Source organism: Durio zibethinus, chromosome 4 (genome assembly GCF_047325235.1).
Source record: "Durio zibethinus cultivar Kanyao isolate XHJ-2024 chromosome 4, ASM4732523v1, whole genome shotgun sequence".
NCBI lineage: Eukaryota > Viridiplantae > Streptophyta > Magnoliopsida > Malvales > Malvaceae > Durio > Durio zibethinus.
In genome coordinates this window covers 11,759,311-11,763,712 of record NC_143165.1, presented here as the reverse complement: position 1 = coordinate 11,763,712, position 4,402 = coordinate 11,759,311, and the positions used below count along the sequence as shown (strand labels likewise).

Here is a 4,402-nt window from a genome sequence, read left to right as displayed (position 1 = left end):
ATCTACTTTTCAACGAAATAAGGAGAATTGAATTTGGAGTTTCATGTGAATAAATGTGTAATTTTTATTAAAAGGTATACATGCTGTCTGGCAGCAGCATCTGATGTGGATTTCAAAACTTTTTATAATTAATCTATAAGGAATTACGAGGTGCGTCATATATGGTTAAAAAGCTTATCAAGTCTAGTTTCTAATGCATTAAAGAGATCATAATTCTGATTTGGATATATTGAGATATGACTGTTTTAATGAAAAGAGGTCAGGCTACCAGTATTAATTAGTTAAGTTAACCCTTTGTGTAACTTAGTTGATTTTTGTATAAATGGTCTCAAAAAGGATTGATTAAATTCTAATCTGTTGAAATGATCTTGGATAGGCCATTAATTATTTTGGGAGAAAAACTAAGTGGTGAAATCGAATGGAGGTAAGTAGAATCTCACACACTTTGCTTGTTTTCGAATCTATGTATATATATATATATATATGTTTCTAAATGAAAGAATGTTTTATTTCTTTATTTTCGTTATATGAAAATAGGATCAAACATATGATTATTTTGTGTTTTGCTATGTAAATGATGGATCATGCTTATGAACGAAATGAGAAAATGATTTATGTTTAAAGAATAATTTTATGATGGTTATGTTTTTATATCCCTGGGAGTGGGATCATTAACAGTAGAACTAGTTCTACGACCCTGGCTAACGAGTAATAGCAGTTAGCAAAGACATAATCATACGACCCTGGCTAATGGGTAATAGTAGTTAGCATAAAGCCTGGCTAGCGGGTTATAATAGTTAATAATGATTATGAGGATGAAATTATCGATACGGTCAATGTCACGGGTTATAGCAGTGACCGTAGCTAACGATAAACTAATGATAATGATGATTTATAATGATGATGATTTGTGATGATTTTTAAAGACTGTTCCATGATTTGTATATAAAAATGATTATGATGATTTTTAATGATTGATCCATGATTTAGTTTGATTATGATATTTGAATGATAGCATATTTTGCAATGATTTATGAAGTGACATATTTTGACATTGATTTATGAATTTATGAAATATTTGACAAAACGATGATCTTGAAATGTTTTGATGTTATGATTTGATGAATGTTTTGAATTATCTATATGATGTGTAAGAAAACAATGCTTGATCTGGTAAGGTGTGTAAGTCTATTCTTACTGAGCTGTGGTTTGCTCATTCTCTTTTTACTTTTTCTTTACAGATGACTAAGTGATAAGTTTGGTTAGTCTTGTGTGAAGCTAGAAGATGAAATGGGAAAGATTACTTAGTCGTCGGAGAATATGTTGGCCAATGAGATCTTAAGAGATAGTTTTATATTTTATATGATTTGTATTTAGATATATAAAGATGTATTATCAGTTGGATTAAAGATATGGATTTTACTTGGTAGATTGTTTTATTGAAGAATTTTAGAATGTTTAAAAAACAAGGTTTCGTATTACTTTGGGATTTTTTTCAAGGTAATACGGCCATGCTACGTCATGATCTTGGGGCGTGATAAATATGGTATGCTAAGATCCCGGAAAGAACTATAGTATGGTATGCTAATAGAGAGAATCCAGCAACTGATAAAGATTCAAAGGTTGAGCTCACCAGGACCGGACATCTTGTGCTTAAAGATCCCAAAGACAGAGTTGTGGAGGTCCCAAAGCCTCACAAATGATTCTCAAGTGTCACATGCAGCCATGCTTGATACAGGGAATTTTGTGATAGCAAGCAACAACTCAGCCAACATATGGGAAAGCTTCAAATATCCAACTCATACCATCCTGCCGACTCAAGAATTGGATGTTGATGGCAATCTTTTATCAGCTTTGGATGAAACAAGTTACAATAAGGGGAAATATCAACTTCGTTTCGATAAAGGATCTCTCATGCTTAATCAAATAGACATGTTCACCAGAAAGCCTTACAATTATTATTTTAGTTTTGAAACCGGTTCTCGGTTGATCTTCAACAAGTCAGGGCATATCCAAATCCTGAATTCAACTGGAAGTGCAAGCAACCTTGCACCAGAAAATACTGTTCCGAAACCAGACTCAAACTACTACAGGGCAACACTTGAATTTTATGGAGTTTTTACTCTCTATTCTTATCCAAGGAACCCCAGTGGCGGTGAAAGCTGGTCTGTCTTGTGGTTCAGGCCTAGGGACATCTGTCGTAGCTTTCAAGACAGTACAGCTACACTCGGAAATGGCCCTCGTGGTTATAACAGTATTTGTGAACTTATCAATGATAGGAGGCCTAATTGCACATGTCCCCCTGGATTTTCTTTCTTGGATGAAAATAATCCATACACGGGCTGCAAACAAGATTACACAAGCTACCCTGGAGATTGCAATCCGGACGGATCCACCAAAGGGGAAGATCGCTTTGAGCTCAAGTCAATGTCATTTGCTGATTTTCCTTTTAGTGACTATGGGATATTGAAACCTGCAACTGAGTTGGAATGTAGGCAATCTTGCCTTGTTGACTGTTATTGTGCAGTTGCCATTTTACACGATCCAACTTTAAGTAAAGATGGCATTGGAACTTGTTGGAAAAAGAAATTACCACTTTCAAATGGGTGGTTTAAAAGAGATACTCATGATAGAACAACTCTATTTAAGGTACCAAAGTCAAATGCCTCTAGCACAAACCAAGCCACTCCAAATCCAAGCAAAAAAAATCAGAATCAAGTTATTTTGATCCTTTCAGTTCTCTTAGGCATCTCTGCAATTTTCAACTTCTTTTCTTTAGTTGTAATATCTCTGATCATCTTCTGTTTATATCAAAGAAGACTTCGATACTTGGACGGTATTCCTAGCAGAAGAGATTTAGAGAATAATCTGCGTTCTTTCACATACAAAGATTTCGAACAAGCCACAAACAGATTCAAAGAAGAACTAGGAAGGGGAGCTTTCGCTACGGTTTACAAAGGAGAATTGCCATCAAGTTATGGAAATTATGTTGCAGTCAAGAAATTAGAAAAGTTTGCTCAAGAGGGTGAAAAGGAATTTAAAACAGAAGTGAATGTCATTGGCCAAACTCACCACAAGAATTTGATGAGACTACTTGGCTATTGTGATGAAGGTGAAAATAGACTTCTGGTCTATGAGTTTATGCAAAATGGTTCATTGGCTAGCTTCCTTTTTGGAGTGCTAAGGCCAAGTTGGCAACGAAGACTGCAAATTACATCAGGGATTGCGAAAGGCCTCACACACTTGCACGAAGAATGCAACACACAAATCATCCACTGTGACATAAAGCCACAAAATATACTATTGGATGATTCTTTTACTGCCAAAATATCAGATTTTGGGTTGTCAAAGCTTCTGATCAACAACAACACTCGTACGCTGACCGGCATAAGAGGGACTAAAGGGTATGTGGCGCCAGAGTGGTTCAGAAACACCCCAGTCACAGCGAAGGTAGATGTTTACAGTTTTGGAGTCATGCTGTTAGAGATCATATGTTGCAGAAGATGTGTTGAAGTTGAGATGGAGGAAACAACAATATTAACAGAATGGGCATTCGAATGCTATAGAGAAGGCATAGTTGAAAAGCTGGTGGAAAATGATGAAGAGGTTAGAAGTGATGTGGGGAAATTGGAGATGTTATTAAAAGTGGCAATTTGGCGTGTACAAGAAAATCCATTGATAAGGCCATCCATGAGGACTGTTACAATGATGCTCGATGGTGCTGTCCAGGTTCCTACTCCACCATGCCCTTTCCTTGTCGATTCAATGATCTAGCCGATTATCCTCTTTATCTTTGAAGTTTGATCCTATAAATAAAACTTGCAATTTATATAGTTCCAGTTTTCAATAATTTGTCTCAGACCAAGAAAAATTGAGAGGAAATCATCCTAGCGTAGATTGCCTTACTGCTAATAAATGAAATGCAGCTTTTCTGAAACATTAAACTTTAGTAGCAATTAACCGAATTTACATTCTTATTCAAATAAAATTAGCCTAGCTGGTAATAAAAAAATCCAGAATATTTAGTTTAATGATTGACATAATTAATAAAAGAAAAAACTACAGATACTAAAATTTGAACTCCAAATTTAATAAATATCATTTTTTAAAAATAATTATATAAACTAATTAAATTAATCTCGAGATTCATTGACATAATCTTTTTATTCAAAAAACAATGTTCAATCTCTTTTCCTCGAATTAAAAAAAAAAAAAAAAAGCTTTGCAATTTACAAAATTGGTTGGAGTGGCAATCAAAAAGAGTAGAACCATCAATGACTATTTTTGAATGAGAAATGCAACAACTTATGGTCTTTTGACCAATGGCAATTCAATCAAATTAAATGGCATAAAACTATTTATAACAACTAGAGAAGGCAAAAATATCCGAAATAGACGGATT

The 4,402-nt window shown here is 34.5% G+C and overlaps 1 pseudogene; it reads left to right on the top strand.

Moving 5' to 3' along the window:
• The first annotated feature begins 1,541 nt into the window (after positions 1-1,541).
• On the top strand, positions 1,542-3,886 carry LOC111288858 (G-type lectin S-receptor-like serine/threonine-protein kinase LECRK3; annotated as a pseudogene).
• Positions 3,887-4,402: the final 516 nt, after the last annotated feature.